The sequence below is a fragment of the Meriones unguiculatus genome, chromosome X (assembly GCF_030254825.1).
Source record: "Meriones unguiculatus strain TT.TT164.6M chromosome X, Bangor_MerUng_6.1, whole genome shotgun sequence".
In the NCBI taxonomy this organism is placed as follows: domain Eukaryota; kingdom Metazoa; phylum Chordata; class Mammalia; order Rodentia; family Muridae; genus Meriones; species Meriones unguiculatus.
Window position 1 is genome coordinate 71211835 of NC_083369.1, and position 25139 is coordinate 71236973.

Below are 25139 nucleotides of genomic sequence, written 5' to 3' on the forward strand. Positions count from 1 at the left end.
AGGACCGTTTTGGAAATTGTGGGTTTTTTGTTTTTACGTATGAAGTTGAGAATTTTTATTTTAAGGTCTATAAAGAATTGTGTTGGTATTTGATGGGGATTGCATTGAATCTGTAGTTTGCTTGTAGCAGGATGGCCATTTTCACCATGTTAATCCTGTCATTCTATGAGCATGGGAGATCTTTCCATCTTCTGATATCTTCTTCAATTTCTTTCTTCAGAGATTTGAAGTTTTCTTCTAACAGGTTTTTCACATGGTTGGTTAGAGTAACACCAAGGTACTTTATGTTATTAGTGGCTATTTGGAAGGGTATTGTTTTCCTAATTTCTTTTTCAGCCCTATTGTCTTTCACATACACAAGGACTACTGATTTATTTTAAGTTATTTTTTTATCCAGCCACTATATTGAAGGTGTTTATCAGCTGAAGGAGTTCTCTGGTTGAATTTTGGGGGTCACTCATACATACTATCATATTATCTGCAAATAATGATGCTTTGACTTCTTCCTCTCTGATTTGTATCCCCTTGATCTCCTTTTAGTTGTCTTATTGCTCTAGGTAGGATTTCAAGTCTTATGTTGAAGAGATATGGAGAGAGTGGGCAGCCTTGCCTTAACACAGTATCTTCACCAAATGGTGCTGGTCTAAATGGATGTTTATATGCAGAAAAATTCAAATAGATCCCTATTTATCACCCTGCAAAAAACTAAAGTTCAAGTGGATCAAAACCTCAAAATAAAACCAGACACACTAAATCTGTTAGAAGAAAAAGTGGGGAGCGGCCTAAAACTCATTGGCACAGGAGACAATTTCCTGAATAGAACACCAACAGCACAGTTTCTAAGATTGACAATCAATAAATGAGACCTCATGAAACTGAAAAACCTCTGTAAAGCAGAGGACACTGGTGTCAGAACAAAAGGATTGCCTACATATTGGGAAAGGATCTTTACCAACCCTGTATCTGAAAGAAAACTAATATCCAGAATATATAAAGAGCTTAAAAACTTGAACAGCAAGGAATTAAGTAAGCTAATTAAAAAGTGGGGTACACAGATAAACAGAGAATTCTCAATAGAGAAATATCAAATGGCAGAGAAACACTTAAAAAAATGTTCAACACCCTTAGTTATACCAGAAATGCAAATCAAAACGAACCTGAGATTTTACCCTACACTCATCAGAATGGCTAATATCAGTAACTCTAGTGACAAAACATGCTGGAGAGGATGTGGAGAAATGGGAACCCGCCTCCATTTCTGGTGGGAATGTAAACTTGTACAATCACTTTGGAAATCAATTTGGGTCTCTCTCAGACATTTAGGAATAGTGCTACCTCAAGATCCAGATCTCCCACTTCTGGGCATATATCCAAAATATGCTCATGTGTACAGCAAGGACATTTGCTCAACCATGTCCATAGGAGCTTTATTCATAAAAGCCAGAACCTAGAAACAACACAAATGGCGTTCATTTTAGGAATGGATACAGAAATTGTGGTACATTTACACAATGGAATACTACTCAGAAATTAAAAACAAGGAAATTATAAAATTTGCAGGCAAATGGGGGGAACTAGAAAAGATCATCCTGAGTGAGGTATCCCAGAAGCAGAAAGATACATATGGTATATTGCCACGGACCGGCCCAGTCAGGCTCCTGTAGTCTGCGGGAGAACAAGGTTTTGGACAGGAAGACACGGTTTCGGCGAAGAATTGACAGACAGAGACACCTTGATGGTTTTGACTCTGCTGCAACTTTACTGAAATCAAACTAGTATTTTTATATTGATTTCACAAAAGGCACCTTAAAATTGGCATACTTCCCAGAACATTCAGACTTTTTACCAAGAATACAAACTTTACATTTTAACTCAAAATGCAGTCAGACATAAAGCAGTACCCACAAGTAATCTTGGCCTAAAAACTTTTTGATCAGAGCAAACAAAGGAAAAGAAACCTCAAATATAGTTTCATTATTGCTAACCAGTGAAGAGGAAAGTAAGGAGCTAAGTCAGATGCCTACCAAAGTCCCTCTCTATATCAAAATCTAACTACACCTTTGTTAACCCACCTCCCACATGTCCAGCCCAAGATTTATGATCTTCCTTAGGAACAAGGCACTGAAGGGAGGGGGGAACCCCCGCCAGCTGCACATCCAATGCTATTATTTCTTAAGAAGGAGCCTATTATTATTTCACTATTCTTAATGCCCATTAATATTAAATCTAATTCATTACCTTTCTTAAACTTATTATTTTTATTAAAGCCTTTAACAATCTACTAATAATAAATTTCTTTATAAAGTTAGTTGTGCTGTTTCAGGTGTCACAGAGAAAGATCAAAGAATTCATTATTCCAGCCCCAGAGCCACAACTGAAAAAGCGTAGAAATCTCAGAACACGTCTCTTTTCCAAGTGGGATGAGTTTGCCAGGGACCTTCCAGGGGGCGTATTCCAGAGAAAGCATATCTCCCGCCCTGTAGCTTATGCTACTATGGCGACACTGGCGTGGGTGTTGGCAGTATATACTCACTTATAAGTGGATATTAGACATGCAATATAGGATAAACATATTAAAATCTGTACAACTAAAAAGCTAAGCAAGATGGAGGATACAGGGTACGATCCTCACTGAGAAAGGCAAATGGGATGGATATTGGAAGACATGAGCATACAATAGAGGGCTTCTGAAAGACTCTACCCAGGAGGGTATCAAAACATGCTGAGAATCAGCCAAACTTTGGACAAAGTGCATGGAATCTTATGAAAGATGGGAAAGATAGAAAGACCTGGATTGGACAGGAGCTCCAGAAGGAGACCAGCACAACCAAGAAGTCTGGGACCAGGGTTTTTTTCTGAGAATCATACTCCAACTAATGACCATGCATGGAGATAACCTAGAACCCCTGCACAGATATTGCCAATGGCAGCTCAATATCCAAGTGTGTTACCTAGTAAGGGGAACAAAGACTGTCTTTGACATGAATTCAGTGGTTGGCTCTTTGATCATCTCCCCCTGAGGGGTAGCAGCCTATAAGGCCACAAAGGAAAATAATGCCGCTAGACTGCCTTGAGGGCTGATAGGCTAGGGTCAGAGGGAAGGGGAGGAGGACCTACATTATCAGTGGACTTGGAGAGGGGCATGAGAGGAGATGAGGGAGGAAGGGTGGGATTGGGAGGGAATGAGGGAGAGGGCTATAACTAGGATACAAAGTGAATAAACTGTAATTAATATAAAAAAATAAAATTAAAAAGAACAACAAAAAAAGGAAAATAAATTTCTCACCTTGAAGATTTTTTTTTTCAAAATAACTTTTCACAAAACTTGTGCAACAAGGTCCAGTCCCCAACAAAATGTGCCTATTTGGGAAAGTTAAACCATCACAGGCTGATCTTTAAAAAAAAAAATAGCATGACTAGCTTAAGCAAATTTATTTAGTTTATCAGGGGAAGCACTTATGTTTAACAGAAACATAATCCTTAGGGTTATTTTTGACTTCTTAAGGATCAAGACTTTATATTCTAAAACAAAATCCTATTATTTACTAAATAGTATGACCATGAATAAGTTACTTAGTTTTTCCAATATTTGAGCTTCTTATACTTAAATGTATAAAAATATAAGTACATAACTCACAGGAGTTAGGAAAACATTAAATAATTAAGCTACTTTGTTACATATCAGACGTACATGAAATGCTCAATATAGCACAGCTAGCTACATTTCTCCTTCAGATAAACAGTAAGACCTTGGGGCCTACAATCAAGGATTCCTGTTAGGAGAAAAGAGATGTTGATAAGAAGACCAAGACTTGGTTTCAAATCAAAGGAACACTGTTTTTTAGAGTATAAACCTTTAGAACAAATGCCTTAATTTCTGATATGGTATTGCTCAAGATAGGATTGGAACTGAAATTTTCAATTTTTCCTTACAGCCTGTAAACTAAAAGCCCAATAAAGTATTTTGTTGAGAACTACAAAATTATTTTTCTATTTAGCAGCCTGAACACTCACTTGTAATCCAATCTTGGCTACACATTCTTTCTGGAAGTTACTGCAACTCTGAGGACAATGTTTTCCCACCTGGAGATTATTAAATATTTGCATGACTCTAAGCACAATGCCACTCCCCTTTATTGTCTTTCTCTGCCAAGTTGCAAAGCCTTGTTAGGTGGCTTCCCTTTCAAAGAAGTGGCACAGTTCATTTTGACCTGATTTTAAGGATAAATTATTTGGTGGATAAAAACCAAAGAGTACATGATGTGATCTGCCTTGGAGCCAGGATATCTTGCACATCCCTAAGGATAGTTGTTATTTTGCTAATGCAGAAGATATTGTTTACTCTCTGATGCTCTTGTGACTTACAGTGGAAATCCCCAAACAAAACACCAAGAAGAAAAGCATGGGACATGTATAGACAATGGCAATTAATTCAATTTGACTGAACCAAAATATCTTTGTTGAGCATGGTAGGGAATAAATAGGGAGATGGGTCAATTGCTTCTTGTGGGAGGCTTTTAACAAATGATTATGTAAGAAATATGGCACTCACTAAACCTTTTAAATAGCTAAGTAATGTCATTTCATGCATCTTTAGGAAATTGAATCTGGGACTGTACTTGACAAGGGAAAGATATAGAGGACAGAACTTGTGGCCCATGCATGTTTTGTCTGAACTTTGTCATGATACATACTCATAGATTCACAATATTTTGGTTGCCATACAAGAATGGGAAAAGACCCATTTGGAAAATGTTTAGCTCAAACCCTAAAAAAATACTTCAGGAGAAAAAAGCTAATTTTTTGCCTTGGTAATAGAATGAAGTACAGAGAAAATCTGGGGGATTCAAGAGGCCTTATAATGTATTAAATATTGGGCTCAAGAAAGGGGAAAGAGTAAAAGCTAAGATATGTAAGCCTGAGTATATATGATGGTGTCACATCAAGAGAAACTAAATCAGAGGCTAGATCTAAAGTGTTCCAGAAAAAAAGATTTGTTTTAAGGTATAGACAATGTTGTTTTTAGCTGTTACTGTTTGAATCTGAAATGACCTTACAAACTTTATTTTGAATGTTCAGTCTCTAGGATTTCTGTGCTATTTTCAAGACTGTGAATCTTTTTGAAGGTGGGTTTTGGCTGCCAAAATTAGATGACAGTATGTCAGACTTTGAAGATTACATCTGTCCCGGATGCTAGATCCAAGTTATATCTTTTGGTTCTCAGTAGCTGAAAATACCTATCCACATGATCCTGCTACTATTGCTTCTATGCATTTTCTACCACAATGAATTTAAATAACTTTTTCTGGGGCTGGAGATAATGTTCAGTGGTTAGGAGGACCTGAGTTCAATTCCTAGTACATATGTTGGGTGGCTAACCTGTAAATCCTGTTCCAAGGAATTCAATACCTATGAGACACAAACTCACTTGTACTCACATGCACATATTCACACACATATTCATAATTAAAAATAATAAAAATAAATTCTTAATACCCTTTGCCACCATGGGCCCAAGTAATATTTTCTCCCTTAGATTGTCTCTGTCAACTATTTTGGTTACAGCAACCAAAAATAATTAATTTAGAATGTCAGGATTAGAAGTTGAGCATTGGTTTAATAAATATGATCATGTTGTTTTTGGAACTGATTTGCAGAAGGAATGAGGAGGAGTTAGGACTCATGGGCTAGAGAAGTTCTAGAATATTATAATCTGTATTTAATGAGCATTGGGGCACAGTTGAAACAACAACAACAAAAAAAGGTAGATGTGTTGATAAAACAAACTGTACTGTGAGATTTCAGCTAGGAATAAAGACTATATTGAGGATTGTATTAAAAGCCGTATTTGTTACAACCTGGCAAAGAATATGTTGATATTTTATCTGTGACCTGAAAATCCAGGTAAGGCACAATACAAAGTAAGGGTTGATTTACTTATGGAGGAAATTTTATGATAGTATAACAGACTATGGCATGGTTATTGTTAACTAGTTTTATCCAGATTTGCCCTGAAAATCAGAAGGAAAATGTGAAAAAAAAAAGGTATGGAAAATGAAATTTTGCAAGGAAATAACTATAACTGCAGTTGAAGATATAACAGATGTAGGCAAAATAATTATAAACATTAAAGAGATCGACCTCATCAAAAACAGGTGATACATGACATGAATTCAGTGGCCTGCTCTTTGATTACCTCTCCCTGAGTGGGGAGCAGCATTGTCAGACCACAGAGGAAGACAATATAGCCAGTCCTGATGAGACCTGATAGGCTAGGTTCAGATGGAAGGGGGGAAAGACCTCCTCATCAGTGGACTTGGAGAGGAGCATGGGAGGAGATGAGGGAGGGAGGGTGATATTGGGGAAGAGTGAGGGAGGGCACTACAGATGGGATTCAGCGACTAAACTGTAATTAATATAAAAATAAAAAAACAGGTGAAACATTTTGTACTGAGAGTGACCCTAACCCTCAAACTTTCCAAGGCAAACTCACTGCAAATTTTTTCATCTAAAAGGAGTGCCAGAAAAGATAGAGCAACAAAGAAAAGATTTAAGAAAAAAGGATGACCTAGTGAAGTATATTTCTGGGTTCAGACACTCAGGCATTTGGAGGTCATTACAGATATAAATTCCAGGGGGATCTGGTTATATCTTAGATTATATAGGATGTGGCATTATTTGATACTAGTTTTGCACACGTGCAGAATACAAGAGTCATAGTTATTGATGGATTTCAGCAAAATGCCAGAGAAAGTCTTGTGAGACTAAGCAATGTATAGCAGGGTTATTTTCCTTGCAGAGAGCTTCAGAGTAGATGAATCACGAAGCTTTGAGAATAGCCTAAATTGCAATGGAGATGAGATGACAGGAACAAATTGCTGATACTAATTGGAAGTGACCAAAGAAAAAGAACATATGGGTTGCAGAAAACAGAGCCACTGGGACTGGGCAACACAAATCCCTTGACTCTCAAATAATGCTATCATGTGATCTGAATGCAATACATGGAGCTTTGGGATTTAATGTTTGTTCTGCTAGGTTTTAGTCTATTTTCCTCATGCTGTCTATTTAAAATTGGATTATTTATTCTGCACTGTAGTGTGTTGAAACTGCCTAATTTTATTTATTTTTTTTAACATAGGGCCTAGCAGCTAAGACATCACAATGACTCTCAGAAAAGATTTTTGATTCGTAAACAGTGTTGGAACTATTAAGATTATAGTGATCCCTGAAGTTAAATTAAATGAATCTATAAGATCCAGAGACAGAGAGTTATTATTTGAATCTAATTTTTCATGAGCTCAAATTTTAAATGCTTAGTTCCCAGACTATGATGATATTTTAAATGATGTATAATCTTCAAGAGGTAAACTATAATTGGCAATATATGGTTACTAAGGACAATCCTTTAAAGTGTACATCTGCCCTCCAGCCAACACCTTAACCATGACATATTAAAATCTCTATAAAAATGTGAGTCCAAACAAAAACACCCTCCTTTTAAGATGTTTCCCTTAGTTATTTTTGTCACAAAAACATAACTTATGTAGTAGCCATGGGCTCCATATAATAGAACCTTTGGATTGTTCCCTCCAAATTGATTCACTCACACCTGAGCAAAATCCTACACTGTATTTTCTGCAGGCTGTTAACTGTAAAATAAATGCCTAGGCCTTCCTCGAACAAGTGGCAGTGTTGTAGGATCCACACTCTAGGCACTCACCTCATGTATACTAAACAACATGCTAACAGAATTTGTGAAAAATATTTGTCTTAGATTTTTTCTTAGGTGCTGGGATAATGACAACAGACCAGGAGTAAACTTTTGGCAAAGTTGGACTTAGATCCTCAAACAGAACTAACAACAGACTGTTATCATTAAGATCAATGTTAAAATATTTTTTCTTAGGGCCAGTAAGGTGGTTTAGTACGAAGAAGCACTAGCATACAGCTGTGATGACCCAAGTTTATTCCCTAGATCCCTAAAGACACAAGGAGAAAAATGCCTCCCCCCCAAAAAAAATAATGTTCTCTGATATCCAAACTGATCATGGTGCACCTGTACTCATACCCATAGATTATTCAAGCAACAAACACTAAAATAAAATTTGAAATTAAGGCCTTTTCTTTCTTTCTTGATTATTTATTTATTTTTCATTTATTACCATTTATTCACTTGGTATCTCAGCTGAAGTCCCTTCACTGATTCCCTCCCAATCCCACCCTTCCTCCCTCTTTTTTTTCCATGCCCCTTCCCAAGTCCACTGATAGAGGAGGTCTTTCTCTCCTTCAACCTGATCATAGCCTATCATGTCGCATCAGGACTGGCTGCATTGTCTTTCTCTGTGGCCAGGTATGGTTGCTTCCCCCTCAGGGGCAGGTGATCAAAGAGCAAGCCACTGAGTTCATGTCAGAGACAGACCTTGTACCTCTTATTAGGGAACCCACTTGGAGAATAAACTTCCATGGGCTACATCATTGCACGGGTTCTAGGTTGTTTCTACCCATGGTCCTTGATTAGAGTATCAGTCTCAGAAAAGACCCTTGTGCCAGTATTTTCAGTTATGTGGCTCTTCTTGTGGAAATCATGTCACCTCCAGGTCTTCCATCTCCCCCTTCTTTCATAAGGTTCCCTGAACTCTGCCCAAGGTTTGACGATGAGTCTCATGACCTGCTTCGATATTTTGCTGGGTAGAGTATTTCAGAGGCCTTCTGTGGCATGCTCTTGTCCTGTTCCTTGTTTTCTCCCTTTTCCAATGCCTGTCCCATTTGCCTTTCTGAATGAAGACTGATCATTTTACCCAGGGTCCTCCTTCTTGCTTAGCTTCTTTAGGTGTACAGATTTTAGTATGTTTATCCTATATTATATACCCAATATTCACATATAAGTGAGTTTATACCATGTGTGTCTTTCTGCTTCTGGGATTCCTCATGCAGGATGATCTTTTCTAGTTCCCACCATTTGCCTGCAAATTTCATAATTTCCTTGTTTTTAATTACTAAGTATTATTACATTGTGAAAGTGTACCACAATTACTGCATCCATTCCTCAGTTGAGGGCCATCTGGGTTGTTTCCAGGTTTTGGCTAATAGGAATAAGTCTATTACGAATATGGTTGAGCAATTGCCTTTGTTGTATACTTGAGGATATTTTGGCTATATCCCTAGGAGTGGTGTAGCTGGATCTTGAGGTAGCACTATTTCCCAATTTTCTGAGAAAGCCCCAGAATGATTTCCAAAGTGGTTGTTCAAGTTTACATTCCCACCAGCAATGGAGGAGGGTTCCCCTTTCTCCACATCATTTCCAGCATGAATTGTCACTTGAGTTACTGAACTTAGCCATTCTGGTGGGTGTAAGGTACAATCTCAGGTCATTTTGATTTGCATTTCCCCAATAACTATGGACATTGAGCATTTTTTAAAAGTGTTTCTCTGCCATTCGATATTCCTCTATTGAGAATTCTCTGTTTAGCTCTGTGCCCCATTTTTAAACTAGAATAATTAATTTGTTGCGTTTTAACTTCTTGAGTTCTTTATATATTCTGGATATTAGTTCTCTGTCAGATATAGGGTTGGTGAAGATCTTTTCCCAATCTGTAGGCTGTTGTTTTGTTCTGACAACAGTGTCCTTTGCTTTACAGAATTGTTTCAGTATCACTATATCCCATTTATTGATTGTTGCTCTTAGAGCCTGTGTTGTTAGTGTTCTCTTCAGGAAATTGTCTCTTGTGCCAATGAGTTCAAGGCTCTTCCCCCCTTTTTCTTCTAACAGGTTTAGTGTGTCCGTTGATTAACTTGGATTTTTCTTTTGTGCAGGGTGATAAGTATGAATCTATTTGAATTTTTCTACATGTAGAGATCCAGTTAGACCAGAACCATTTGTTGAAGATGCTATCTTTTCTTTTTTTTTTTCATTGTATGGTATTCGTATCTTTGTCAAAATTCAGGTGTCCTTAATTGTGTGGGTTTATTTGTGGGTCTTCTATTCGGTTCCATTGATCCATCATTCTGTTTCTATGCAAACACCATGCAGTTTTTATTACTGTTACTCTGTTGTACATCTTGACATCAGGGATGGAGATACCTCCAAAAGATATTTTATTGTAGAGGATTGTTTTAGCAATCCTGAGTTTCTGTTTATTCCATATGAAGTTGAGAATTATTTTTTTCAAGGTCTGTAAAGAATTGTATTGGTAACTTGACTGGAATTGCATTGAATCTATAGATTGTTTTTGGTAGGGTGGCCATTTTTACTATGCGAACTTGAGCATGGGAGATCTTTCCATCTTCTGATATCTTCTATTTCTTTCTTCAGAGACTGAATGTTTTTTCATACAAGTCTTTGACTTTCTTGGTTAGAGTTACACCAAGGTACTTTATGCCCATTGTGGCAATTGTGAAGATATGTTTCCCTAATTTTTTTCTCAGCCATTTTGTCTTTTGTATACAGGAGGGATCCTGATTTTTGTGAGTTTATTTTTTATCCAGCCACATGGTTGAAGGTGTTTATCAATTATAGGAGTTCCCTGATAGAATATTTGGGGTCACTCATGAATACTATCATATCATCTGCAAATAGTGATACTTTGACTTCTTCCTTTCCAAACTGAATCCCCTTAGCTAAACTAACTAAATTGTCTTGTTGCTCGAGCAAGGACTAAAAATATTAAGTTAAAGAGGTATGGAAAGAGTGGGCAGCCTTGCCTTGTCCCTGATTTCAGTGGAATTGATTTAAGTTTCTCTCCATTTAGTTTGATGTTGGCTATAGGCTTGTTCTATACTGCCTTTACTATGTTTAGGTAAGTTCCTTTTATCCCTGCTCTCTCTAAGACATTAAACAAAAATGAATGTTGGATTTTATAAAATGCTTTTTCAGCATCTGAGATGATCATGTGGACTTTTTCTTTCTGTTTGTTTATATGATGGTTTACACTGATGATTTTCCATATATTGAACCACCCTTGCATCTGTGGGATGAAGCTTACTTGTTCATAGTGGATGATATCTTGATGTGTTTTGGATTCTGTTTGGAAGTATTTTATTGAATATTTTTGTGTCAAAGTTCATAAGAGAGATTGCCTGTAATTCTCTTTCTTGGTTGTGTCTCTGTGAGGATTAGGTGTCAAGATTACTGTGGCTTCATAGAATGAGTTTAGTAATGCTTCTTCTGTTTCTAATTTGTGGAATAGTTTGAAGAGTATTGTTGTTGGCTCTTCTTTGAAAGTCTGGTTGAATTCTGCACTGAAACCATCTGGCCATGTGCTTTTTTTGGATGGGAAACTTATAATGAGAACTTCTATTTCTTTAGGGGATATAGGACTATTTAATTGATTTACGTGTTTTTGATTCAGCTTTGGCAACTGGAATTGATCAAGAAAATTGTCCATTTCACATAGATTTTCAAAATTTTTGGCATATATGCTTTTGAAGTAAGACCTAATGATTGTTTGGATTTCTTCAGTGTCTGTTGTTATGTCCCCCTTCTCATTTCTGATTTTGTTGATTTGGATGGTGTCTCTGCCTTTTAGTTAGTTAAGCTAAGGGTTTGTCTATCAGGTTAATTTTCTCAAAGAACCAGCTCTTGGTTTCATTGATTTAATTGTTTTATTTGTTTTTCATTTATTGATTTCAGCCTTGAGCTTGATTATTTCCAGCCTTCTATTCCTCTTGGGTATGCCTGCTTCTTTTTTCTTCTAGAACTTTCAGGTGAGCCATTAAGTTGTCTGTATGAGATGTTACAAATTTCTTCTTGAAGGCACTTAGTGCTATGAATTTTCCTCATAGCACTGTTTTCATCGCGTCCCATAGGTTTTGGTATGTTGTACTTCATTTTCATTGAATTCTAGGAAGTCTTTAATTTCTTTCTTTATTTCTCCCCTGACCCAGCTGTCATTGAGTAGCGAATTGTTCAGTTTCCATGTATGTGTAGGCTTTTTGCTATTTCTGTTGTTGTTGAGGTCCAGCTTTAGTCCCTGGTGGTCAGATAGGAATACAAGGGATTATTTCAATCTTCTTGTATCTGTTGAGGCTTGCATTGTGACCAACTACATGGTCTATTTTGGAGAAAGTTCCATGAGATGCTGAGAAGATAAATTCTTTTGTGTTTGGGTGAAACATTCTGTAGATGTTGTTAGGTCCATTTGATTCATGACCTCTGATGGAGTCATTGTTTCTTTGTTTAATTTATGTTTTGTTGACCTGTCATTTGTTGAGAGGGGGGTTTTGAAGTCTCCCACTATTAAGTTGTCTACATTTTGTGTTTCTTGAGTGTAGTTGACTTCGTTTGATTGGAGTTTTCCTTCTAGCATCTTCTGTAAGTCTGGGTTGCTGTGTAAATATTGTTTGAGTTTAGTTTTGTCAGGGAGTATTTTGTTTTTTCCATCTATGTTGATTGATACCCAGCTTTGCTGGGTATAGTAGTCTAGGCTGGCATCTGTAGTCTCTTAGAGTTTGTATGACATGTGTCCAGGTCGTTCTGGTGTTCATAGCTTCTGTTGAGAAGTCTGGTATGATTCTAATAGGTCTTCCTTTATATGTTACTTGACCTTTTTCTATTGCTTCTTTTAATAGTTTTTCTTTATTCTGTAGATTTATTGTTTTGGCTATTAAGTGGCCTGAGGGCTTTCTTTTCTGGTCTAGTCTATTTGGTATTTTGTAGGCTTCTTGTACGTTCATGGACATCTCTCTCTTTAAGTTGGGACAATTTTCTTCTATGATTTTCTTGAATATATTTTCCGAACCTTGGAGTTTAGAATCTTCTTTATTTGTCCTTTTCTTTAATTCTTATATTTCTCAATTTAATCTTGTCCTTTATTTCTTGGATGTTTTGTTTTTGGAACTTTTTGGATTTTATTTTTTCTTTGAGAGATATATTAGTTTTTGCAATTGTATTCTCAGCATCTGAGATTCGCTCTTCTATCTCTTGCATTCTGTTAGTTATACTTACATTTGTGGTTACTGATCTTTTCTCCAAGTTCTCCAGCTGCACAGTTTTCTGTTCGTTATTCTTTATTGATACTAATTCTGTTTTCATGTCCTGTACCACTTCCTTCTTCTCTTTGAATGTGGGTTCTTATTTTTCCATGATGGCCTCTATGTTTTTGTTGTTGTTGTTCAGTTCATCTCTATAAGCTGCAACTCGTGCCTCTTTATGTGTCTCGTTTATTTGGATGTATTTGCCGGTATTTCTTTGAGAGCATTGTTCGTTTCCTCTTTATGTGTCTCTAATAATTGAATAAGCATAGATCTGAGATCATTTTCCAGTGTTTCCAATGAATTAAAATATCCATTGATTTTTGTGGTTGGTGGTGAAGTTATGATTTCTGATTTTTTTTATTGTTTGTTATTATCGGTTACATTTTATTAACTCTGTATCCCAGCTGTATCCTGCTCCCTTATTCCCTCCCAACCCCACCCTCCCTCCCTCAGCTTCTCCCTGCCCCTTTCCAAGTCCACGGGTTGGGGAAGACCGAAGACCTCGTCCCTTTCGTCTGGCTCTGTAGTACAGCTTGAGATCAGGGATTGAGATACCTCTAGATGATCTGTTGTTGTACAGTTTATTTACTTTGTATCCCCTCCTTCATTCCCTCCCAATCCCACCCTCCTTCCTTCAACAACTACCTGCCCCTTTCTAAGTCTACTGATAAGGGAGTTCCTCCTCCCTTCCATCTGACCTTAACTTATCAGGTCTCATCAGGACTGGCTGCAATGTCCTCCTCTGTGGCCTAGCAAGGCTGCTTCTCCCTCAGGGGTGAGGAGGTCAAAGAGCCAGCCACTGAGTTCATGTCAAAGACAGACCCTGTTCTCCGATACTGGACTGCCATGGGCTACATCTGAGCAGGGGTTCTAGGTTATATCCAAACATGGTCCTTGGTTGGAGAATCAGTCTCAGACAAGACCCCTGTGCCCAGATACATTTGGTCCTTGTGGAGCTCCTGTCCTTTCCAGGTCTTACTAACTTTCCCTTCTTCTATATGATTCCCTGCACTCTGTCCAAGGTTTGATTATGAGTCTCAGCATCTGCTTTGAAACACTGCTAAGTAGAGTCTTTCAGAGGCCCCCTGTGGTAGGCTCCTGTCCTGTAACTTGTTTTCTCCTACTTCCAATGTCCATCCCATATGTCTTTCTAAGTGAGGATTGATCATCTTACCCCGGGTTTTCTTTCTTGTTTATCCTGTTTAGGTGTACAGATTTTATTATGTTTAGCTTATGTCGTAGGTTTAGTATCCACCTATAAGTGAATATATAGCATGTTGTCTTTCTGCTTCTGGGATACCTCATTCAGGATGATCTTTTCTAGTTCCCACCATTTGCCTGCAAATTTCATAATTTGCTTGTTTTTAATTACTGAGTAGTACTCCGTTGTGTAAATGTACCACAATTTCTGTATCCAATCCACATTTGAGGGACATTTGTGTTTCTCTGCCATTCTATATTTCTCTACAGAGAATTCTCTGTTTAGCTCCATACTCCATTTATTAATTGGATTGCTTGATTTGTTGCTTTTTAACTTCTTTAGTTCTTTATGTATTCTGGATGTCATCCCTCTGTGAGATAAAAATTTGGTAAAGATCCTTTCCCAGTCTGTAGGCAGTCTTTTTTTTTTTTTTTCTGATGACAGTGTCTTTTGCTTTACAGAAGCTTTTCAGTTTCATGAGGTCCCACTTATTGATTGTTGCTCTTAGAGCCTGTTTTGTTTGTGTTCTATTCAAGAATTTGTCTCTTGTGCAAATGAGTTCTAGGCTCTTCCCCACCTTTTCTACTAACCTATTTAGTGTGTCTGGTTTTATGTTGAGGTCTTTGATACAACTGGACTTTAGTTTTGTGCATGGTGATAAATATGGACACAACATACCCAAACTTACAGGACACATTAAAAGCAGTAATAAGAAAGTTTGGGGGTGGAGCCAAGATGGTGACTAGCACACACTGCTTCTGAGCTGTGGAAGAGCTGAACGTCTGAGTTGGTGAGTGGAAGGACCTCTGAACCCAGGAAAACAACGATGAGGCTTTCTAAACAACAGGGAACATCACAGGAAGTGAAAACTTTGGTCTCGAGTCACCTGGGGAAATGTTTGTAGAACGAGAGAAATGAGTTTTTGATTTCCCTGCACTCCCCTCTCCCAGACCTCCTTCCTCCTCAGCACAGTGAACTCCTCTTTCTCAGCTCAGACCTAACTGCCTGGAATCTGCAGCAGCTGAGGCAGAGCTCCTAGCCATTTAGGGGCAACTCCAGTGGTACTGGTCTCAGAGTCCTAGACCCACATGGTGGCACCATCCTCCCAGGGTCCTGGGTCTGCTAGCCACCATACTGGCTCTGCAGGATCGCAATCACTGATGGTAAGGCCCGCTCAACCCCACAGGGACAGAGAATATGCTATATACTCACCGAAACCAAGCAGAAATGCCATACAAGCTAGGCACACCAGGGGCTGGGCCTCCCAAGCTTGTAAAGCACAGTGGAGAGCCTCCAGGACTTACCAGAAAGCATCTGGACTGGCAACTCAGTTTCCAGATACAGTGGGACTTCCTAACCTGGCGGGGGAGCAGCACTGAGCTGGCAGGGCACATAAGCCCTCCAGCTTAAGACAAACCAGGGCCAAACCAGAGAACAGAGAGCCTGGTTACTCTGATCCCTACTGATGTGAATACCTTGAGTTCTCTAGCTGCAGCAAGACCTCCTAACCTTGCAGTGGCAGCAGCACTGAGCTGGTGGAGCACATCAAACAAGCAGGACCAAACCAGAGAGCAGAGAGCCCAATACCCCGATCCCTGCCAAGTGACCTGCCTGAGACTGAATGCACCCTTGAGAATCTACAGAGCCCCAGATCCAGGGTCCATATAAAACAGAAGCCAGGCATCAAACCCCTCCCAAACACATACCCACGTGGGGAAACAGAGGGTCACTTGGGACATTGAAGCCCCTGCTCTGTGGGTCCAATTGAGGACTTAAGGCAGTTAATGCCAGAAATTGCGCCACGACCATCACTAGCGCCTGCTACATATACCGTGCAGAGCCCGTCCCACACACTCAAGGGTTCAACATTATCTATCACTCTGTCCCCCGAGACACACTTCCACGCACACTTACACACACACACAAACATACACAAACACACACAAACATACACACACACCCACACACACATACAGGCATGCATTTGCCCCATTTGTGCTTGCGTACTTTTTTCCCACAGGTACAGCTAGTCATCAGCACACACTGAGGACACGGGACCTCTCTCAGCTTCCTGAAGAACTCTCCAGACGCCAGAGAAAGACAGTACCAGTCTGAACTGCAGAACCCAAAAACAAACAGGGAAAGTTTCTTTCCAGATAATCCAATGGCCAGGGGTAGGTGAAAGAACACTTCCAACATAAATGAGGACATCATGACTTCACCAGCACCCTCCAAAATTGATGGATACTCCAATTCATCAAAAGCACAGGAAAATGACTTTAAAGCTATGCTTACCCAACTATTTGAGGCTCATAAAGAAGAAACAAACAACTCTCTCAGAACAATAATCATGCAAATTCAGTCAGTTAAAGATGAAATGAACAAATCTTTCAAAGACATGGCCAGTCAATTGGAGGTAAAGAAAGAAGTAGACAAAATTCTTAAAGAAACACAGGTAAACATAGCCAAACAAATAGAGGTACAAGTAGAGTTAAGATTAGTGGCATATAGAAAGGAAATGAACAAAAACTAGAGACCATCATAGAAAGACAGGAATCTACATTCAAACATATGGAGGAAATGGTGCAAGGCATTAAAACAGAATTAGACTCAATAAAGAAAACACAAATTGAGAAAGCCCTTGAGCTGGAGAACTTGGAGAAAAGATCAAGAACCACAAAGGTAAGCATCACCAACAGAATGCAAGAGATGGAAGAGAGAATCTCAGGAGCTGAAGATACACTCGCAAAAACTGATACTTTTCTCTTGGAAAAAGTCAAATCAGAAAAGTCCCAAACACAAAATATCTAAGAAATAAAGGATGCCATGAAAAGATGAAATCTAAGAATAATAGGAATTGATGAAAAACAAGACTCCAGGATCCAAGGTCCAGAAAACATTTTCAAGAAAATCATAGAAGAAAATTTTCCCAACTTAAAGAAAGAGATGTCCATAAATATACAAGAGGTCTACAGAACTCCAAATAGACTAGACCAGAAAAGAAACACATCACGTCACATCATAGTCAAAACACTAAATCTACAGAAGAAAGAAAAGATATTAAATGCAGCAAGGGAAAAAGGCCAAGTAACATATGAAAGTAGACCTATCAGAATCACACCGGACTTCTCATCAGAAACTATGAAAGTCAGAAGGGCATGGGCGAGTGTCATGGAGACTCTAAGAGATCACAAATGTCAACCCTGCAAAGCTTTCAACCAACATAGAAGGAGAAAACAAAATATTCCATGACAAAACTAAATTTAGGCAATATTTACACAGCAGCCTAGCCTTACAGAAGATACTAGAAGGAAAATTCCAATCCAACAAAAACAACTTCACCCAAGAAAACAGGGCATACATATAATATCCCAACAAAAATGAAAAGAAATCAAGCAATGAAACACAGTAAGACCACCGACTCCAATACAAAAGAAACTAACATTTATTGGTCACTATTATCTATCAACATCAATGGATTCAACTCGCCAATAAAAAGACACAGAATAACAGAATGGGTGCGGAAACAGGATCCAACATTCTGCTGCACCCAAGAAACGCACCTCTGCAACAAAGATAAACACTACCTCAGAGTAAAGGGCTGGAAAAATATCTTTCAAGCAAACGGACCCAGAAAACATGCTGGCGTAGCTATTCTAATATCTAATAAAATAGACTTTCAACCAAAATTAATCAAAAAAGATGAAGAGGGACACTACATTCTCATCAAAAGGAAAATTCACCAAGATGACATAATTCTGAACATGTATGCCCGAAATACAAGAGTGCCTCCATTCATAAACGAAACATTATTAAAACTTAAATCACACATCAATCCCAACACCTTGATAGTGGGGGACTTCAACACCCCACTTTCATCAAGGGACAGATCATCTACACAGAAACCTAACAAGCAAATAAAGTTACTTACAGAAGTCCTAAATCAAATGGACCTAATAGACATCTACAGAACTTTCCAACCAAACGCAAAAGAGTATAGCTTCTTTTCAGCACCTCATGGAACCTTCTCCAAAATAGACCATATAGTTGATCACAAAGTAAGCCTCAACAGATACAAGACGATTGAAATAATCCCCTGTATTCTATCTGAGCACGATGGAATAAAGGTGGACATCAACAACAATGGAATTAGAAAATAGCCTACAAGCACATGGAAACTGAACAATTGTTGCTCAATGATAGCTGGGTTAGGGAAGAAATAAAAAAAGAAATTAAAGACTTCCTAGAATTCAATGAAAATGAAGGTACAACATTCCCGAATTCATGGGACACAATGAAAGCAGTGCTCAGAGGAAATTTCATAGCACTAAATGCCTTCAAGAAAAAATTTGTGACATCTCATACAAGCAACTTTATGGCCCAACTGAAAGCCCTAGAGAAAAAAGAAGCAAATGCACCCAAGAGGAGCAGACAGCTGGAAATAATCAAACTCAGGGCAGAAATCAATCAACTAGAAACAAATAAAACTATTCAAAGAATCAATGAAACCAAGGGCTGGTTCTTTGAAAAAATCAACAAGATAGACAAACCTTTATCCAAACTAACCAAAAGTCAGAGAGAAACTATCCAAATCAGCAAAATCAGAAATGAAAAGGGGGACATAACTACAAACACTGAGGAAATCAAAACAATCATTAGGTCGTACTACAAAAGCCTATATGCCACAAAATTTGAAAATCTAAAAGAAATGGACAATTTTCTTGATAGATTCCATTTACCAAAATTAAGTCAAGATCAGGTAGAAAGACTGAATAGTCCTATTTCCCCCAAGGAAATAGAAGCAATCATCAACAGTCTCCCTTCAAAAAAAAAAGTCCTGGGCCAGACGGACTCACTACAGAATTCTACAAGAACTTCAAAAAAGTGCTAACTCCAATTCTCTCCAAACTATTCTACAAAATAGAAACAGAAGGAACATTACCAAACTCATTCTATGAAGCCACGGTCACCTTGATACCTAAACCATAAAAAGACCCAACCAAAAAAAGAGAACCTCAGACCTATCTCTCTAATGAACATTGATGCAAAAATACTCAATAAAATACTTGCAAACTGAATCCAAGAACACATAAAAGGTATCATCCACCATGACCAAGTAAGCTTCATCCCAGGCATGCAAGGGTGGTTCAACTTACAGAAATTCATCAATGTAATCCACCACATAAACAAACTGAAGGAGAAAAACCACACGATCATCTCCTTAGATGCTGAAAAAGCATTTGACAAACCCATTCATGTTTAAAGTCTTGAAAAGATCAGGGATACAAGGCACATATCTAAACATAGTAAAGGCAATATACAACAAGCCTATAGCCAACATCAAACTCAATGGAGAGAAACTTAAATCAATCTCACTGAAATCGGGGACAAGACAAGGCTGCCCACTCTCTCCATACCTCTTCAACATAGTACTTGAAGTCCTAGCCAGAGCAATAAGACAACTAAAGGAGATCAAGGGGATACAAATTGGAAAGGAAGAGGTCAAAGTGTCAATATTCTCAGATGATATGATACTATACATGAGCGACCCCAAAAATTTAACCAGAGAACTCCTCCAGCTGATAAACACCTTCAGCAATGTGGTAGGATACAAAATCGACTCAAAAAAAAAAAAAAAAAAAAAACAAAAAAACAAAAAACCAGAAGCCCTCCTGTATACCAAAGACAAAAGGGCCGAGAAAGAAATAAGGGAAACAACACCCTTCACAATAGCCACTAACCACATAAAGTACCTCAGGGTGACAATAACCAAGCAAGTGAAAGACCTGTTTGAGAAAAACTTCAAATCTCTGAAGAAAGAAATTGAAGAAGATATCAGAAGATGGAAAGATCTCCCATGTTCATGGATTGGTAGGATTAACATTGTGAAAATGCCCATCCTGCCAAAAGCAACCTACAGATTCAATGCAATTCCCATCAAAATACCAACTCAATTCTTACAGACCTTGAAAAAAAGATTCTCAGCTTCATATTGAGAAACAAAAACCCAGAATGTCCAAAATGATCCTGTACACCAACAGATCATCTGGAGGTATCTCCATCCCCGATCTCAAGCTGTACTACAGAGCAGTAGTAATAAAAACTGCATGGTATTGGCATAAAAACAGAAAGGAGGATCAATGGAACCGAATAGAAGACCCAGAAATAAACTCACACACCTATGAATACTTGGTTTTTGACAAAGCAGCCAAATCCATTCAATGGAAAAAAAAGAAAGAAAAAAAAAACAAGAAAAAAAACCCAGCATCTTCAACAAATGGCACTGGTCTACATGCAGAAAAATGAAAATAGATCCATATTTATCACCCTGCACATAACTAAAGTCAAAGTGGATCAAAGACCTCAACATAAAACCAGATACTCTAAATCAGTTAGAAGAAAAAGTGAGGAAGAGCCTAGAACTCATTGGCACAGGAGACGACTTCCTGTACAGAACACCAACAGCACAGGCTCTAAGAGCAACAATCAATAAATGGAAGCTCATGAATCTGAAAAGATTCTGTAAACCAAAGGACACCGTCATCAAAACAAAACGACTGCCTACAGTTTGGGAAAGAATCTTCACCAACCATTTATCTGACAGAGGGCTAATATCCAGTATATATAAAGAACTAAAGAAGCTAAAAAGTAAAAAGTAACAAACCAAGGAATCCAATTAAAAAATGGAGAACAGAGCTAAACAGAGAATTCTCAATAGAGGAATATCAAATGACAGAGAAATACTTAAAGAAATGCTCAACCTCATTAGTCATCAGGGAAATGCAAATCAAAACGACCCTGAGATTTCACCTCACACCCATCAGAATGGCCAAGATGAAAAACGCAAGTGACAACACATGCTGGAGAGGTTGTGGAGAAAGGGGAAACCTCCTCCGTTGCTGATGGGAATGTAAACTGCTACAACCACTTTCGAAGTCAGTCTGGTGCTTACTCAATTAGGAATAACACTTCCTCAAGACCCAGCTATACCACTGCTAGGTATATACTCAAAACTTGCTCAAGTATACAACAAGGACATTGCTCAATCATGTTTGTAGCAGCTTTATTCGTAATAGCCAGAACCTGGTAACAACCCAAATGTCCATCAACGGAGGAAAGGATACAGAAAGTATGGTATTTTTACACAATAGAATACTACTCAGCAATCAAAATGAGGAAATCATGAAATTTGCATGCAAATGTTGGGATCTAGAAAAGATCATTCTGAGTGAAGTATCCCAGAAGAAGAAAGACAAACATGGTATATAATCGCTTATATACACCTACAAGAAATGATAAACATAATGAAGTCTATACACCTAAAGGAGATAAACAAGAAAGCAGACACGAGGTAAGATGACCAATCCTCACTTAGAAAGACAAATGAGATGTGCATAGGACATATGACAGGAGTCCACCGCAGAAGGCATCTGAAAGACCCTACCAAGCAGCGTTTCAAAACAGATACTATGACTCATAACCAAACCTTCGGCAGAAGGGGAGCTAGTATGACGGGGAAAGGATAGGAGCCCCACAAGGACCAAATATATCTGGGCACAGGGTTTTTTTCTGAAACTGTTTCTTCACCTAAGTACCATGTATGGATATAACCTAGAACCTTTACTCGGACAAAGCTCATGATAGCTCAATAAAAAATTGTTTTCCCATAGTAAGGGGAACAGGGACTATCTCTGACAGGAACTCAATGGCAGGCTCTTTGACTCCCCACCCCGAAGGGAGGAGCAGTTCTGCTAGGTCACAGAGGAGGACTTTGCAGCCAGCCCTGAAGATATCTGATAAAACAGGGCCAGACGAAAGGGGAGAAGGTCCACCCCAATCAGTGGACTTGGAAAGGGGTAGGGAGAAGCTGAGGGAGGGAGGGTGGAATTGGGAGGGAATAAGTGAGTGGGATACAGAGTTAATAAAATGTAACTAATAATAATAAACAATAAAAAAGAGGAAAGTTCATAGCACTAAATGTCTTCAAGAATAAATTTTGCATACAGGCAACTTAATAGCTCACCTGAAAACCCTAGAAAAAAAAAGAGTAGACAGTATAGCTGGATCTTGAGAAAGCGCTATTCCTAATTGTCTGAGAAAGCACCAGATTAATTTCCAAAATGGTTTACAAGTTTACATTCTCACCAGAAATAGAGGAGGGTCCCCCTTTCTCTACATCATCTACAGCATGTGCTGTCACATGAGTTTTAGATCTTAGCCATTCTGATGGCTGTAAGGTGAAATCTCAGGGTCATTTTTTTTTCTTTTTTTTTTTTTCTATAATTTTATTTTTCTCATTAGTTACATTTTGTTTATTCTGTATCCCAGCTGTATCCCTCATTCCCTCCCCAATCCCACCCTCCCTCCCTCATCTCCTCCCTGCCCCTTTCCAAGTCCACTAATAGGGGAGGACCTCCTCCCCTTTCATATGACTCCCTTTTGTCAGGTATTTTCAGGACTGGCTGCAAAGTCCTCCTCTGTGGCCTAACAGTACTGCTCCTCCCTTGGGAGGTGGGGAGGTCAAAGAGCCAGTCATTGAGTTCCTGTTAGAATTAGTCCCTGTTCCCCTTACTATGGGAAACCAAATGATTACTGAGCTATCACGGGTCACATCCGAGCAGAGGTTCTAGGTTTTATCCTCTCATGGACTTTGGTTGAGTGTCCATCTCAGAAAAGACCCTGTGCCCAGATAGGTTTGGTCCTTGTGGAGCTCCTATCCTTTCCACATCAAACTCCCTTTCTTTCATATGATTTCCTGCACTCTGCCGAAGGTTTGGTTGTGAGTCTTAGTATCTATTTTGGAGCACTGCTAGGTAGAGTCTTTCAGATGCTTTCTGCTGTAGACTCCTGTCATACGTTCAATGCATATCCCATTTGTCTTTCTAAATGAGGATAGATCATCATACCCCGTGTCCGCTTTCTTGATTATCTTCTTTAGGTGTATAGATTTCATTATGTTTATCCTATCTTTTAGGTCTATATAAGCGAGTATATTCCATGTTTGTCTTTCTCCTTCTGGGATACTTCACGCAGAATGATCTTTTCTAGATCCCACCATTTGTCAGGGTCATTTTGATTTACATCTCCCTGATGGCTAAGGACGTTGAACATTTCTTTAGGTGTTTCTATGCCATTCTGTATTCCTTTACAGAGAATTCTATTTAGTTCCATACCCCATTTATTAATTGGATTATTTGATTTGTTGCTTTTTAAATTCTTTAGTTCTTTAGATATTCTGGATATTATTCCTCTGTCAGATATAGGGTTGGTAAAGATTCTTTCCCAGTCTGTAGGCTGTCACTTTGTTCTGACGAGTGTCTTTTGTTTTACAGAAGCTTTTCAGCTACAAGAGGTCCCATTTTTTGATTGTTGCTCTTAGAGCCTATGCTGTTGGTGTTCTGTTCAGGAAGTTGTCTCCTGTGCCAATGAGTTCAAGGATCTTCTCCACTTTTTCTTCTAACAGGTTTTATATTGAAGTTTTTGATCCACTTGGACTTTAGTTTTGTGTATGGTGATAAGTATGGATCTATTTGCATTTTTCTACATGTAGACATGCAGTTAGACTACAACCATTTGTTGAATATGCTACCTTTTTTTCCCATTGTATGGTTTTTGTATCTTTCTCAAAAATCAGGTGTCCATTAGTGTGTGGGTTTATTTTGGGGTCTTACCACTCCTAGGCATATATCCAAAAGATGCTCAAGTATACAACAAGGATATTTGCTCAACCATGTTTGTGGAAGCTTTATTTGTAATAGCCAGAAGCCGGATACAGCCCAGATGTCCCTCAGTTGAGGAATGTATACCAAAATTATGGTGCATCTAGACAACGGAATATTACTCAGCAATAAAACACAAGGAAATCATGATATTTGCAGGCAAATGGTGGGAACTGGAAAAGATAATCCTTAGTGAGGTATCTCAGAAGCAGAAAGACACACAGGGTATATACTCACTCAAAAGTCGATATTAGAGTTATAATATAGGATAAATACACTAAAATATGTACACCTAAGGAAGCTAATCAAGAAGGAGGACTCTGGCCAATATGATCAATCCCCATTAAGAAAGGCAAATAGGATGGGCATAGAAGGAGGTAGAAAATAGTGAACAGGACAGGAGCCTACCACAGAGGGCCTCTGAAAGGCACTATCCTGTGGGGTATCAAAGCAGGTTCTGAGACTCATAGCCAAACTGTGGGCAGATTGCAGGGAATTTTATAAAAGAAACGGGAGATAGAAAGATCTGGAGGAGACTGGAGCTCCACAAGGAAAGCAACAGATCCAAAAAGTCTGGGCACAGGGGTCTTTTCTGAGACTGATACTCTAACCAAGGACCATGCATGGAGATAACCTAGAACCCCTGCTCAGATGTAGGCCATGGCAACTCAGTGTCAAAGAGTGCTCCCTTGTAAGGGAGACAGGAACTGTCTCTGACATAGTGGCTGGCTCTTTGATCACCTCCCCCTGAGGGGGGTACAGCCTTACCAGGCCACAGAGGAAGACAATGCAACAACTCCAGATGAGACCTGATAGACTAGGATCAGAGGGAAGGGCAGGAGAAACTCCCCTATCAGTGGACTGGGGGAAGACCACAGGTGGGGAAGGGAGGAAGGGTACGATTGGGAGGGGAGGAGGGAGGGAGCTCCAGGTGGAATACAAAATGAATAAACTGTAATTAACAAAAATAAAATAAATTTTAAAAGTGCACACACACACCAAAAATAAGAGGAGTATATGGCTGGAAATACTCAAGCTCAGGCAGAAATCAATGAATTAGAAATAAATAAAAAAATAAATGAAATGGACATTTTTCTTGATAGATTTCACTTACCAAAATTAAATCAAGATTAAGTAGAAAGGTTGAATAGTCCTATATCCCCCAAGGAAATAGAAGCAGTCATCAAAAGTCTCCCTTCCAAAAGAAGCCCAGGGCCAGATGGGTTCAATGTAGACTTCTACCA